Below are 16,810 nucleotides of genomic sequence, written 5' to 3'. Positions count from 1 at the left end.
ACATTTAGAAAGTGAAAGTAGAAGTTATGTATGCTGGCATCTCATTATATTGTGCTACTGCAACTACATGTATTATGCTTACCTATATTGGTCAACATCATAATGATAATCCAATGAAAACACAATAATGAATTCCTTTAGCTGATCTTAAGGTATCTCACTCCTCATGTTTTGATTTCATCGCGCAGATGGTCATTATATTTAAAATGAATATGATTTTATTTATTTAATCATCACAGATAGATTATCATTTCATAATTACACAACATTCATAAAGAAAATCCATTTGAATTCAAGAAACAAACAAGTTTTTTGGGGAACTATTTTTTCGTGCGGAAGCAATTTTATGAATTTTCAATATACTTTTCTTTTTATTATACTTTATTCGTTATTCACATTTTTAACATTTGATAGGTTTGTAACATATTTTATAGGTTCTGTGTGACATGTACAAAATCAAATCTTGAGAATGTGATAGCCGTTTAGCATAAAACCATGCATATATATAGAACATGTCTGAATTTTTTTAAGCCAAATTTTGCGAGAATTTTACCTTTGAAGCCCTATATCTAAAATTTGACATCACTGACCCCCGTGTTATATTATGTCAAAATGATACTGAATACATATTTAGGCAAACTGGATTAATCTTATAAAATTCTTGATATTCAAGAAGTTTTCATTTCAAATCAAATTGTAACTATTATAGAAATTGTCTATTTTAAGTGCAAAAAGGTCACAAAAAAATTTATGCAGCTTTGTACAAATTGTTTTCGTAATCCCTCTATTCAGTGTGACCATTGTGCATAATTAAAAACAATATTTGAAGAAATAAGTTTGCTTAATCAAAAATACTGACAACAAATCCTAATCAGGATGAAATTGCATTTTAGGTGCAAAAAGGTCAAATTAAATGGGCCATAACTCAGAGGGATGGATACTGATCCCCCATTATCTTTGTATTTTTTAAGTTTGTTTTGTCTACAGATTTCAATGATATACTTCTCAAGAAAATCTTGATACAACAACATTGAGGAGTGGGATACCTTAACTAATCCTTTTCTGCATATGGAAAACAAATACATGTATACACATGAACCCATCTAATCGAAGAGCTGGGTAAAACTAGTACCTGCTAATGAGACCTGCAGACCTGTGTTGTGTACGTAACTTCAGACAAAGATCAGTTATTTGAAACATGCATGTATTTTTATGACCTATTCTTCAAATCCACTTGCACTATTTAATTAGGTAAATAACAGCTTTAAGGTGGTGTAGGACACATGGATATTGTGATGTGTACTTCCTATTGAGATAAACAATAAAGTATATTAAATATCAATTAATTATTTACCCCCCCCCCCCCCAATAATGTTACCTAATATTGAAGCGCAGTGGGTTAGAGCGTTTACAATGTGTAATTTTGGTAATTTTACTATTGATATAAATGAATTTTCATTGGGGGGGGGGGGGGGGGTCTGAACCCCTCACTCCCACCCCTTCTCTAAATCTGTGCAAACGATGATGTACATATAGGCACACAGAAGCAAATCTAAAACCGCCAACCGCCATGGGGAGGGGACATAATTTAATTTTTAATTTTGTTTGTAATAATTATATAGACCATTATACTTTCTATGACATGAAATGTTAAGATTATTGATTAACTGAAAATTCACTGCAAACAGTTCAACCCCAATTGCACATAAAGTGCTGCTCATGTGTAGTCTCATTTGGGAAGGGATCTCATCCTTCAGTTATGAAAATTATAATTTTTAAATGTATTACCGGAGCTTGTATGTGGCCTTTATTTTTAATTAAACTGGTACAAAACAGTGTTATTTAGGGGCTAACACTTGGTGCAGGTATTACTGTCTAATGACAGCATCTAGTTACATTTACTGTTAATATAACCTAACCGTTTGTACAGTGTAGATGGAATGTAGTTTCATAATTATGCACATATCCTAATGAAACAGTATCTTGATTCATTGGACATTTAACAAATTTCTCTCAACTTCAAAGTCAACTTGGCAGTAAAATTATTTTTTCAGCTGTAAAATTAAAATTAAAGGCTATTAAATCATAATTATTTTATGCTCACTAGATATTGCTTGTTCCAAGTACATTTTCAAGACCTTGGCTAATAATTTGATATGATTTTAACTACTATTTGATAACAACAATTCAAATTAAAATTTGTCGTTTTCATCGGAATTATTGAACATATATTGACCACTAAAATCACTAAACTAAAATCATAAACATAATTACAAATTGTAATTTAAAACTCTATCTTACATTTTAGGACATTGAATGGCAAGTGTAAAATATAGGCTTAGAAATCTATACATCATGGTTTGTTTACTTTACCTTCAAATTCAATACACTTCAACTGAAAGGAATTGACTCTAAATAAATTGATTGTAGGTGGAAACTATTTTATGAAATGATAAATTAAGACAAATCATATGAAAGGTATCACTGAAATCAAATCACGACTGAAATGCAACAAACTCTTTGGGTGTTAATATAATGTTAACGTACTCTGCACGACATTGGTATTTAAATATAACATCTCACTGTGTTTGGTCTACCTGTACATGACTGCTTTCATAAAACAATGCACTTTATTTTCAAATTTTATGAAAGCAAGACATTTCGCTACCATAAATAAAATCAACGCTTTTGTTTGTTTCTCTATGCAAAAAAGACAATGGTTATTATATTTTTTAGAGTGTCAGCAAAGTGTCTCCTGTTTGATATTATCTCACCTATGTGACTTTTGATAACGATTTTTGTTTCGAACGGATATCATATTTTGCGTTTTGATTATCAATCTGAAGACAACACCTGATGTCTGGCAGTAGAATATATTCAATGCTGTTTATTGTGTTCTTTATATACAAAGACTAATTCAAAATATCTCTTCTTTCCGAAATGGACTTTTAAATTTGTACAGCGTCTGCCGTCCCTGCTTATTAAACTGTAACACTCAGATTTGTTCACTGTAAACTGAACCTATTTCACAAAATCTTTGCAAAAGTCATTTGCAGTTTAAGAGGGTTCGATGGTCGTGGCAACTTTTACAATGTATTAACCTCCTTTAAAAAAGAGCTCTATATAAAAATAAGGGAAATTACTCAAATTTCAAATAAAAAATCATAATTTTTTCTTTACAAAATAATAGTTTATAGGTTAACAAATTATATCATAAAATGTTATTTAAATCTTTGGTAAATTTGATAACCATCCAGCCTCCTTAAAAGGGATTTTATGGATTATACCAAATGCCACACTCCATTATGAATTCTACATGTGGGATACAAACATTGTATGTATATTTTGCCACGTTAAATAGCATCAATTATTTGTAAGATATGACTTTCTGTGAGAACAAGCAAAAAATATGCCTAACTATCTTTAAAATGGTTAAAATTAAGGAGACACTGGGAAAACGTAGACATATGTATATACTTATAAGTTTAGACAACAATTCAAGTCGCTACAGTAAAAGCATACCGGTATCATATAACCATTTCCGGTATCATATAACCATTTATGAATATTGAAACGGGTAGACGGGTTCTCGTATAAAATTACAAATATGATAATAGTTGACTGTTTTACAGAAAATTTTATTGCTAATTTTGTAAGAATGTCCACCACAAAATTGAAATGTCTCATTTCTTCTTTAGATCCTTATTTTGTGCATATAACTTTGTTAATTTATTTGAAATGATAAAAGGTTATATTAGACTGATCAATAAGTTCTCTGCCAAGTAAAGTTGCTGTATGCCATTTATCTAAATTAACTCAAAGATATGTAGTGCAGGTAAACTTGCACTACACTTTAACGGGGGTGTGCGTCCATCTTGTACATTTGATAAAACATATGTAAACATTTCTTGTACTGGCTTGTTTAAAAAAAAAAATCAAAATTGGCCAAAACTGTTTTTTAAAAGATGAAAAAGTAATAGATATGAGATTCTACGTGTTGTTTTGTATTCTAATTACGCATTAAAAAACAGATCAGTGTATTTTTAATCACTTAGAACACTGTAGAAGTGCGCAGCTGCAGACTTAATTTGAAGATTTAATTATCTGAAAAATGAGAAAAGGGTTCATTTGTGTTCTCTCTTTAATCATTTTAAGGGAATAACGTTGAATCTTGTACGTTTAGGTAGCAACTTTGCCTCAAAAGAGGATCGGTATGGAATCTTTTTGGAACGTGAAAAATCCAGTCTGTACTTAGAACTTCTGAATCTATGGAAGCACATTGAATATATATTTTCATAGAAAAAATAATAAACGTCAATTCAAAACTATCTGTCCTGAATGTGACAGATATCTTTATACTGTACCAGTTCCAATGTTTTTTCTCATTATATATTAAATTTCAATTTTAAATTCTTTGTAGAAGTAGGGTAGTGGTACAAAGATTAATGTTTTCAATAAAAAAAATAGACATTTATTTTTCAATGAAAATAAATAGTCTTTGCACTCCCATAGACACACAGGTAAAAATATCTCGTATGGATTGATGGTTTTTGAGACCCATTGTAACGGGATGAGCGGAGGCTACTCCAAACAACAACAAGACATCTTAAATTTAACAAAATTTAATAACAAAAAAAATAAGAGAAAGAAAGAAAAGATAGAAATATAAACACTAAACCACACAAACACTCACACAACTTTCACTCAACAAGAAAAAATATGATGTTTATACAAATGACCAAAAATAAATTAGAAGAGTGTCCGAATCTCCGGGGCTGTAGTCCTGGACCAACTACGGACAACCACAACTAGAGTAGTTTCGTCACCACAATCATCATCATCACCATCGCCATCATAATCATCGACACTATCGTCAACATCATCGCCTACAACACCATTATCATAATAGACATCATCGTCATCACCATAATCATCTACTTCATCATCATCGACATGACCATCATCATCGTCGTCGACATCACCATAACATCATCGTCGTCATCAACATCACCATCACATCGTCATCGACCATGAACATCGCATCGTCATCGACATCACCATTACATCGTCATCGACATCACCATCACATCGTCATCGACATCACCATCACATCGTCATCTTCTCAACATCAACAATATGACACTACAATAAGTGTACAAGTGACACCATAACACCATAATAAAAACAATATTGTATAATACATCATATAAGTATCTCACTGATAGTATCAAACTATGATAATGTATAAATAGTATTATATTAAAGGCAACATCTCAAAATATTGTAAGTATATGGTAACTAAGTTATTTGTTTACAGTAAACAATATGGCGTCTGAGACTTCCGGTGACGCACTTCCGCCCAAGTAGTTAAGTGGAAAAAGTGACAATAAATTGTAAAATAAAATAACGCATAGAAAATAGCCCTTTAAATCACCGTTTCTTTATACAGCAATAGCAAAAACTGTACTATAGAAAACGACGAATTCCATTTATACACTCTCGCTAAAGTCACACATCAGTGAACACACAGGTAACTCTACAGTGAACAATGGTCAAGGTGACTTTATAGGACGACTGCGTAATACTAATAAAAAGGCAAAAATTTACAAATAAACTACACCAAACTAAATAAATACTTACCACGGTCAGCTATCCGTGTCCGCGTCAAATGCTGAACTTGTGAAACTAAAACATGCCACACAGGCTTCTAACACGATACCCCCTTCACACACTAAGCACGTCTGTATTGCTGGACAGCTCGGCCGGGTATAACTTAGCGCCTATTGTTAGGGTCGGCCAAGCACGTTGCAAAGAATTATGGGAAAAATAAAATCGGGTGTGTTCGATATGAACAGTGATTGTCACACCCATGAACATGAGGGTACCTTTTTGAGACAAAGTTACAACTTGTATAAGCAAGTTTAGACTCTTTTCTCAATAAATGGCTGTAGAGTGGACACTTATGACCTTCTTTCATATTTTTCAGATTTTTAAATCTTGAATTTAAGTCTTTCATTGCGCAATTCAAAATGGTTTTAATAGAGCATTGTGCTGCTCTTGTTTGCGTAAACTGGACAAAACAACATATAGACTCTCATATATATAGCTTTTTTATTTCTTGGCCAGTTTTTGTCAGTTTTTGGCAAAAACATGTCAGTTTAAGAAATGTTTACATTTTATCTTCAAATGTACAAGATTGTATCACATACCCCATATGGAACGCCACAGCTGCCTTAAATGTGTAGTTTAATTCGTGATATAAAAATATAGACCGTATAATGATGGTTGAATATTGGTAATCAATATAAAATAAAGTGATTTATTTACGACACTTTTAGTAACATGTTCATTGTGTGCAAACGTATGAGTTAATTCTGCATTGGTTCTGTTGAAACACAGAGGGAACTGTTACTATTTACACATGGCCAAAGAACATATGTCATAGAAACGTTTAATTATGGAAAAAATAATGAACAATATATTATTTTAAAAATCTTCAGATGAAAAAGAACTATCAGATACTAGCATTATTTGTCGGTTTAAAACAGACAGTATGCCAGGTTTATTTCAAGTCTAACCATTGGAAGCAGGACAATGATACATGACATGAATAACCTGGTGGCCTTTACAAGTCTAGTAGCCCTTTTTCACAAAGATATGTTTCAAAGTTTATTCTTAAGTTTTTGTCTTACGTATTTCGTAAGTCAATTTCTAAGTCGTTTTCACAAAAACCACTCGTAAGTGAAATAAATAGTCTTAAGACAAAATCACTTTAATGCATCGAACATAGAGAAACATAAGAGCAAGCCTTATTGGGGCACAAATGAGCTGGAGGCGTTTGCCCAGGGGGTGTCGGCCAACATAACAACAATTAAAGGAAAATTCTCCCCTGCCCTTACAAATAGCCACAAAATGCAGTGTTTGAAAGAAATAGATGACAGGTAAGTTGACAGCGTACAGCTGTTGCATTGGTCCACTTGTTTACGTTTCTCTTTTCTTTGTTTTTCAAATTTCTTACACATGAAAACAATTTAAGCAATTAACATGACAGATTTACATAAGAATTAAATAAGACTGATTTTAAAATTGGTTTTTATCGACACAAATAGCTGAATATATATGATATGAAATAAATGTGTTTTGAAAAACTACATGGCAGCATAATATGAACACTTTAAAATTTGTGTTTGTGTATTTTAGTGTCATTACCATTCAATATGGGCAGCATTGTCAAGTAAAAGGGAGCATATGGTAAGCTTGCTTGTAAACCAATTATATAGTATATGTTTATTTGAATAACTCTTCATGATAATGAACAGATAATGGATTTTTTTAAAAATTTAATTAAATTGAATGCTGCTTATATAGAAACTTACATCACCATGCACACTCTGTTGCTGTACACATAAGCAGAAGAAAAATATAAATTAGATAAATAATTTATTAGTTCAAATGTGTATAAATATAAAATACATGTTTATATCGATGAAATGATCTAAGGAATTTTATTACTTGACTCACTTTATAATTCTAAATATGGATATAACTCTACCATTTAGTCATCTTTCCAGACCTGTCAGCTTTATAGATGACACGGGTTCATCTTGTGGTCCGTTGAGATCGACTTTAATGGCGACCATTTTCCATGTTCACTTCCATACATGTATATGCCGCACTATCGAATTAATGAAATAAACCCATGAATTCTATAATAATAGATTCTCTGACATCCGGAATTTAAAAAAAAAATTATCAAGATTCTGCTATTTGTTTTAAAACATACTGTAAAACTCATTTATGTTCATGAAAAATAATCTTTAAGATAAAATTGCTTCTTCGTTGACCTATATCCCTTTCAAATTTTAATTTCGTTATCTTCAGCATCTTCTGTAAATTTTCGCAAACAGAATCTAATTCATTCAATGATGATATTGAATCATTTTCAACCCGGTAGTCCTCATTCTAAACCGTCTGATTTGCATAGGGATAATCACTGTTTATATACAAGAACGAAGCTTTTAGAAATGAATGAACCCACGTGTATAAATCAAAGCCTTGAAGGCAATAACTAACAAATGATTAGTTATAAAGATGATCATGAGCTCCTAGTTTTTAAAGAAATACTTCTGAAATTGTCATTTGTTTTTTGATTATTACACGTGGGTTAATTAAATGGTAATATCATGATATAATAAAGATATTGGAGGAGTGCATTTTAATTTTTACTTTTACTTGCATTCTGTTAAATTATTGATGTTATACCATATTATAGAAAGCAAAACAGTATCTTGACCAGGGAGAGAATGCTGCTGTAACATGACCTCGATAATGTGCAATGAAAGATAGTATTTCAAAGACTCATAGAGTTGTGTGACTAATTCAACATGATGTTATCACAGTTTCTATCTCTTTATAAAGCTCTTGCTGTAGCCTCCCACTTCACAGTTAAATATATTGATGATGTTTTATCCATTAACAAGTGTTACATTCACTCTTATGTTAATAACTCAATGTATACAAGTGAACTTGAAATAAAAGATACCACAGATTCCGAAACATCTGTTTCATATTTGGATATTTTACTAGAAAAAGACGTTAATGGTACATGTAACCTAATAGATAAGTCAGCAGATCTCTATTGTTCAGCTTATTCGTTAAGCAAGAGCATGCTCTACATACAAACAATTTATTAAACGAGGCGTGCTACTCACAAATAAGTTGTTTGAACAAAAATATCATGAACCTTGATTAAAATCATCTTAACGCAAGTTCTATGGTAGATTCAATGGCCATATCAGCAAGAACAATGTTTCATTAGGGCACATGCTGACTGAAAGAACAATGTTTCATTACGGCACATGCTGACTGGCGTTTATTATACTTGTGTTAGACAATTACTTATACATCGGACTGACTATGGTATATTTCGTTTTTCATGATCTTGACAATGAGCACATGGCGGGTGCGACCGGTCGGCAGGGGAGGCTTACTACTCCTAGGCATCTGATCACACCTCTATCTTTTTTGAGGTCCGTGTTGCTCTGCTTTAAAATTTGTATTTTTCTTAATAGATTTTTGAGATGTTTGACAGTTTGTTATTGTCATTTTTCATTTATACAAACAGGAAAAAGAATACTTTTATACTCAAAACTGACATGAATTCATAAAAGCATTTGGTCGCAATATTAGTTCCATTACATTAACAATAATAGTAATTTAGATACCGGTACTTTTAAATTGGTCACTACTATCAATTCAATCTTTTGTTTAAAAACAGATGTAAATATAAACATAAGATGCTTTCTTTAATGATTCTTGTTGGTAATGAAGTTAGTGATCATTGCAGTGCAGTGGGTTTTTAAAAATAATTCCAAAACGCGTTAACTTTCTTCAATTTTTCTGTACTAATAATATATGTATCTGGATGCAATGAAGCATGAATAATGCTTTTCATTGATCTTGTATAGGGGTGTAGCAATGATCGTAACAGAAATGAACATTATAGAAATCGGAAACTAATATAAAATATGTACAGCTTAAGGTACCTCACTGCACCTGCACTTATACTCTTTAAAATACTACGTCACAAGATGGCGATTTAATTGTTTTGTTAAACTGTTTATATCGTTCGATTGGGTTGTATATCGTCGATTCTCAGTGGTTAAAGTATTGGGCTTCCGAACCGCAGATCATGAGTTCGAATCCGTCTGGAGCTTTTGTTCATGTTAACTGTTATAAATTTTTGAAAATGTAATTTTTCATCCAAAATTGCACAGTTTTTTGCCTATTAGACTTAAATACATTTTATCCATTATGATATCTATCATAATCAAAAAAATTTCTGCTGATTTCAGAAAATATTTCCCGGTGTAGTGAGCCACCTTAAAAAATCATTTTAAAAAAAACCAAGATTGATCTGTTGGTTATTAAGATTTGTTAACCACCGAACCTATCTTAGTGCAAATTGTTCATTTTACCTAATATCTAATGAAAAGCGTCCTCAAATTCAAGGTTAGCAATATTACAAATGTATGTCTAGAAAAAAGTGTCTCAAGGCTAAAAATCAACGGATTTCTGTAAAATAAACTTCATTCAATTGATTTGCAGATTTATTGTTAACGTCAGATAAATATGGGTAATCATTGGGAAACTACTTGGAATTGCAGAGATATTTCACATCAAAATGCCAATTAACCTCACGAAGATATTTAACCCTAAAAATAACAATTAACCTCTCGATATCGAAGAATAATTACAGTATTGATATCCAAAAGGCACACATAAATTCTTCCCTCTGTAAGTTATAGCCTGGTGGACATTGAACTTTCTATTTTGGTTGATCTATTGGTATGACTATGTTATTATCGGTTTCCAAGAAAATACTAGATTTATTAGCTTTTTGGAACCTAATTTTGAACAAATAACGAAACCATAACTTTGAGTCTTCATTTTTCATGGTAACCAATCAGATCAGGTATTCATGTGTATAGTCTCTTTACTTTGGCTTAATATGGAGAGAATTGTCTTTTAGTTGTTGATTGCGACAGGAGGGCGTAGCAAAAATGATATATATCAGTCTACAAAATCTTGAAATAAATCTAGGGCCTGAAGTAGCAATGATCTGTCAACCATATAAATGTTGTAAATTTTAACACATATTTTTTTCGGTTAGAGTTTGCCAAAGCTGAAGTTCACGCCCATTCAAAGTTCAACTACCCGTGTGTTATACAGTACCGATCAGACCCATCCTAACACCAGAGTAAACCCCAACTAAACCCCGGGTTTACTTTTGTGTTTTACTTGGGGTTTACTCTGAGTTTACTTTTAGAAAATTTTGGTCCACTCAGGGTTTACTCGGGGTTTACTTTGGGTTTACTCGGGAATTGCTTTTGCGGTCAACTGTTTGCACTGAAGTGTGAAGTAGGACCGTTTTTATCTTATCATCTTACTGCCTGTATTTCCTACCTTTTGTATATTCCGAATACATATAGCGTCTGTTTCAGGGGTATACTTCTGATTGGGGTTTACTCTGGGTCCACTCTAGTAAATCCAAAGTAAACCCAGAGTAAACCCAGAAAGTAAACCCATGGTTTAGTTGGGGTTTACTTTCTGTTAGGTTTGCTCTGATCGGTACTGTATGTGCAAAAAGAGCTTTGAAACGGAGTCATTATTTTGCATTTACTTGATAATCAGGGAACCACAGTAAAATAAGGTTTTGACAGTTTACCGTAGTTAATCAGGAACTGCACCTTTCCTCTCTTATTACCAGTTTTTAGAATTTAGATTTTTTTTTAATGACCAATGTACGGAGGATCAACGTCATTAATAATTGTATCATAAACTTGGACGCAAAGGGAAACATAAAACATGTACATTAAATGTTGTAACGTCTATTTGTATTTATATTACTAGACTTTGACCCATGTGTGCACGGGTTGACATTGCATATCGGACATTTAGAAATAGGTACATCGATACACCTTATTATTGACATTTACATAACAAAGCTATAAGCCTACAATAATGCTATTAATTTCACTACACTTTCCTTAGTTTTAATAACCTCACTGTGTCTCGAGAAAGGCCCATCCCTTACTTATACCCGTAAAGTAGCAGAAAATTGCAGAAAAGCTCCGGAACGATTTTGGAGAAAGTTAATGAATGATGTTGCCTTGAAAATAACAGTCAAATACATCACAACAAACCTTTATGAGACTGCAAATCTCTTTCAACTAAAAAATTTAATCCATAAAATGGAAGAACTCAACACCTTTTCACCAACGTACACGTATATTCTTTGTAAAACTGGGTCTGTAGGACATTATTCATTTTTACGATAAAACATATTCTATCTTCACTCTCCTAACAAATATAATGTAACGTTTTTGCATGTAATCAATATTTTTTGTCATCACGAAGATGAAAGTAAGTGCTTAGTTGAAATGTATATTTGTTATTTTATACCTTCTCTCGTAAAAAATCATTAATTTATATGAACAGAATATATAGCAAAAGTCCAATGAAAATTTACCCGTATTTGTTTTATCATTTCTGAGTTTATTCAGGGAGAGGTGATATTGTGGAAACAAATATAAACTAAAGATCCCGTTAGCGTGAATGTATTGCGCAAGCGCAAGATTGTAAAATCCAAAAAATCCAGGTGATTTCCGGGATTTTTTGAGGAATGTTCGTTGATAATTAATTAGCGAAGCTTAACTGAGAAAAAATAAAAACAAATTGGTAATCTTCAAGTACCAAAGATGTTTAAAATATATAAAACAAAAGACAGTATTCTTCCGATTTCTCGGTATTAAAGACTAAAAATTCGAGTCTATTATTTTAATATAGTAGTATAGATAGTTAAAGGATAAACAATTTTTCTCTCTCATTCCTAGTATTCTAAATATATTTCTGGGGTTTGGTGTCTTTTTTGGAATGATGAATGCAAAGATTACTTCAGCAGATGTTTATTGTTCAGTTACTTAATCTTGTTTTGAGTCGTCACTATCTCGGTCAATATCATATATCATTTCATTGAAGCAGACGAAAGCACTAGTTATTATCTTGAACAAACAAAAGAAGAACAAAGGGGTGGGATTATCGTATCATTAATCTCATTAATCTCATAGAAATGTAGGTCAGTCTTAGAATTTTTTTTCAATTCACAACCAAAATAAAAGTTCGTAGCAATACATCATATATCGATTTCCATTTTGGATACCTGTAGAATTGATCTTACCCAGGTGTTATTTCTTAAGTTTTAGAGATTCCTATAAAACAAATGTAATTGAATTTGCCTTGATTTTCAAACTTAAGGACGATACCTAGTATAATATTTCTAAACATTTACGTGATTATGGAATGGTTGGAAAGCAGTTCAGAAACTCAAGATAAGCTATTGTGATATATCATAAGATGTAATTAAGATCTACGTGTGTATATATTAATAACGATGTAAAAATAATCCAGACTACATTTCTGTATACATCATAAAGAATGTTTTTTTTCTTCTTTCTGGTGCTAATAATTTTTCCAACAATAGATTTTTAGTCACAGAACGTTTAACTCCTCCTTCAGTTTTCAAGATAGGAAGTTGTTTTGCAGATCGATTATACATATATCAGAGCTGTGCATTTACTTGGATTTTGATTTTTTGGTAACTTTTGAAAAAATACCAGCTGTTGAACTTAGTCATTTTCACGCAGAATATTGCATATAGGGTACCCCTATTGTACGGATAACTCCTCCTACAGTTTTCAAGATAGGAAGTTGTTTTGTAGTTCGATTGTACATATATCAGAGCTGTGCATATTACTTGAATTTTGATTTTTGGTAGTTTTTGAAGAAAAAAAACATACCAACTGCTGAACTTCGTCATTTTCACGCAGATTATCGCATATAGGGTATCTCATTTCTCTGGAATGTTTATGTTTATCAATTCAGGGTTGACAAATGGATTATAAATACTGTTCACACAAAAGAAAACCCGGTTTGCTGTCACTTTGCTGTCACATTGACAGCTTTTCTCTTGTTATGTTTTTTTTTATTCTATAAATATACATGTGGGATCACGCGGCAAATACAAGGTAAGCCGGATGGTCAATAAAATAATCATAAGATTTGCTTCAAATTCTTAATTTGATATGTTTGGCTATGAAGTTTTATTTGGTGAAGAGAAGAAAATGAAATCCAGCCCTAGGCATCTTATATCGTAATTAGACTGCCAATGTAAATACATGGATTGATCTTAATGAATCCATACATCTGTTACATATATTGAAAAGAAAGTAGACATTTTACATTTACATTTTCGGTGATATAAGGTAGCGAGGTTTTGATTTTTTCCAGCCAGTTTTCAACGGATTTACACTCTTCTCTTTTCATCACAGCAGATTGCGTGAAATATACATCTTATATAATACTCCTCACAAAAATTTGATAATCCGTGATAATCTCTATATAATCTGTCTGGATCTCATCCTGTGCCATCATATATATTGAGTTGCCAGAAAACAGTTGCCAGAATTTAAACAAGCACAATTATTTTAATTTGAAGATGTGTAATAAAACATAATTAGAACATAATATTTAACCATGATCCTTTAAGCAAACAAGGCGTAATGAATAAGACAAGTATTATTTCTAAGACTATTTGTTTGATTACTTTTCACATTTTGTGTATGCATTTCACTACACTGCCAATTGCTATCTCATAGTTTAAAAAAAAGTACTGGCTTGCATAAGACAAATTTAGTAGCTATCGTTTGTTACCGTCTATATATAAAGCCTATTTCTCTTGGAACTATCTATTTCGGCTACTGATCGGAGTGACATTTTGGTATCGATTCTGCAATTATGAGATTTCCACGAAGATATAGGAAAAGTTCTAAATTGTCAGGAACATAACAAGGATATGATCAAAAATAGAATATCATGTAAAAGTTTAAAGGGGCATGGTCACGATTTTGGTCAAATTCTACTTTTCTTATTTTATTATTTACAATACTGTAGAAATGCATTTCTAATGATCAAATGAAATTTTAGAGTCAGTCTGAGTTATTATTCAGATAGAGTGCTCGTAATTCTTTTTCATGTAAACAAGGCTCGTGCCCTGTTTTTGTTTACATGGGTTCAATATACTAATAAAAAATCATTTTCAAGCTGATTTTCTATCTTCCTATTCATTTTAGGCATAAATACATACATTTCCAAACTTGCAACATCCATTTTAGGTTTATAATTAGAATTTTCACTTCAACATTCAAAATGTAAACAAAAGCTTTGTTAACATAGTAAAGAATTGTAAGCTCTGTAACTCACTTATATCTCAAAGTATGACTATCAAATTTTGGTTGCCTATAAAAAAAAAATGCCTTACTAAAGCATTGTAAACATTGACCAAAATCGTGACCATGCCCCTTTAAGGCAGATCTGATTGGCAATTTGTTGGCTACCCAACCTTCTATTATCTGATTTTTGGTACAACGAGTACTATCGTACTTGAACCTAAATTTTCATTTCGTCTTTAAAAGTTGCTCCTTTCTATTTTATTTATCAAAATGGAAAGTACATATATCTTAGAAACTTGGTTAAATCTTCATGAACCTTAATATTGATTTGAAATATATTTAGATATACGGGAGGCATTAAAAGAAGTAATAGAGATAACCCAGACTTTATTTACATCATACTAAAAGTTTTCGTTCATAAACGAACAATTAAGCATGCATTTCTACCCACAAAATCAGCATTACTTCCTGTTGTGATCAAATTTCAAAGATCAGCTCAGTTAAATACCTTCTTATGTTCTTTTTTACTGCTGTTTATCAAAACCACATTCGACAAGACTCTTTTGTTCTCGCCTTTCAATTTTCTGATTTGAGAATCTCGATTCGGTATTTGTCTTAGAACTAGTTTATATTAGGCTTGGGTTACAATTGCTTGTCAGTCTTTGTAATACGAACTTTTTTTGTTCTTCCAATTTTATACACAACGCAATCAAATATCATTTTTACTGTTTAACGTAGACTCACTTCAATAACACATTTATGGCAAACCTTGCGAAAATCTGTCATATTTCAAAACTTAAAGGTTTTTTATAAGTTAATTTTTTTGAAAATATTACTTCATAACATTGTTAATAGGTTAATAATCAGCTCCCTATAATGTCCGCCGGATCAGCCGAGTTGGACCTGTATCAGACGAGTCGGTGTGCCATGAACAAAATAAACTGGACTGATTGCAAATTCATGTTGCATAGCGCTCGTTTGAATTAACAGTTTCTATTAGAGCTTTTCGATTGACTTTTAATGGTGGAGAAACAGTATCCATGGTAGTGAAACATTTTTGGTTCAGATGACGTCATTTCACACTTCAAAAGTAAATTTCCGTGTACAGTATACAGCAGTTACTACTTATTTCAAATTTTAAGGATATCCATGACGTCGACGAATAGTGGGTCACAACAATGACTCCTGTTTTTCTATTATAATACTTCAAATAAAGAAACGTAAAAACCGTTCATTATAGTTTACTGTGACGCCATGTATAGGCGCAAGAAAATTTAATATATCTTAGTGTATTTACAGAAACAATCCTTAAAACGTACGATGTTCCTTCGCCTACAACTTAATTAGAGAACACAATCAAACTGAATAAACGTCCCGAACAAGAGTGACACTGTAAAATTGAATTGCTCAATATATATATATATATATATATATATATATATATATATATATATATATATATATATATATATATATATATAGGCCTAAGTCATAATAAAAGAACTTAAAAGGGCTGGATGGTCGTGGTCATTTCTTGACTGTATTGATCTCCTTACGAAGAAGAGCTTTGTATGAAAATATTAAACAGCAAAATCCTCAGAGCTAAAATATATAAATTTTCTTCTTTACTCAGTTACAGTTTATAGCAAAGCAAACCATCCAAAAATTCAAGGAAGACATGACTAAAATCTTACACGTATTCATGTTTGCTCCTTAGGGAGCATAAGGCTTCAACCACTCCTTGCCAGCGGACTGTTTTAGGGCGACTTTCTTTAACTGGGCCAAGGTGAATCCTGGCTCTTTAGGGAAAACCTGATGGTTTATATGTTGACAACCCAGACACAAAATCATAGAGTTTTCTGAACTATTCCTCAGTGTATATTGATAGGTCGTGTATTTTTAAGTTAATCCTATTACCAGACTAGTTATTATTAATGTCATCAGAAAAATTCAGCACGAACAATGCTGACAAATTTAATTTTCTAAATTTTCATAAAAATATTTCAAGACAGTGCATATTT

At 31.9% G+C, this 16,810-nt stretch overlaps 1 long non-coding RNA gene across 1 annotated transcript; it reads right to left on the bottom strand.

The window, feature by feature from the left end:
• Positions 1 to 4,606: 4,606 nt before the first annotated feature.
• LOC136274472 (uncharacterized) lies at positions 4,607 to 5,869 on the bottom strand. Its single transcript, XR_010712825.1, has 2 exons — positions 5,641 to 5,869; positions 4,607 to 5,142 (listed from the first exon to the last, which is right to left on the bottom strand). It is a non-coding gene; the product is annotated as an uncharacterized lncRNA (long non-coding RNA).
• Between the last annotated feature and the right edge of the window lie 10,941 nt (positions 5,870 to 16,810).

Source organism: Magallana gigas, chromosome 4, assembly GCF_963853765.1.
Source record: "Magallana gigas chromosome 4, xbMagGiga1.1, whole genome shotgun sequence".
NCBI classification, from domain to species: domain Eukaryota; kingdom Metazoa; phylum Mollusca; class Bivalvia; order Ostreida; family Ostreidae; genus Magallana; species Magallana gigas.
This window is presented reverse-complemented; position numbering and strand designations above follow the sequence as displayed.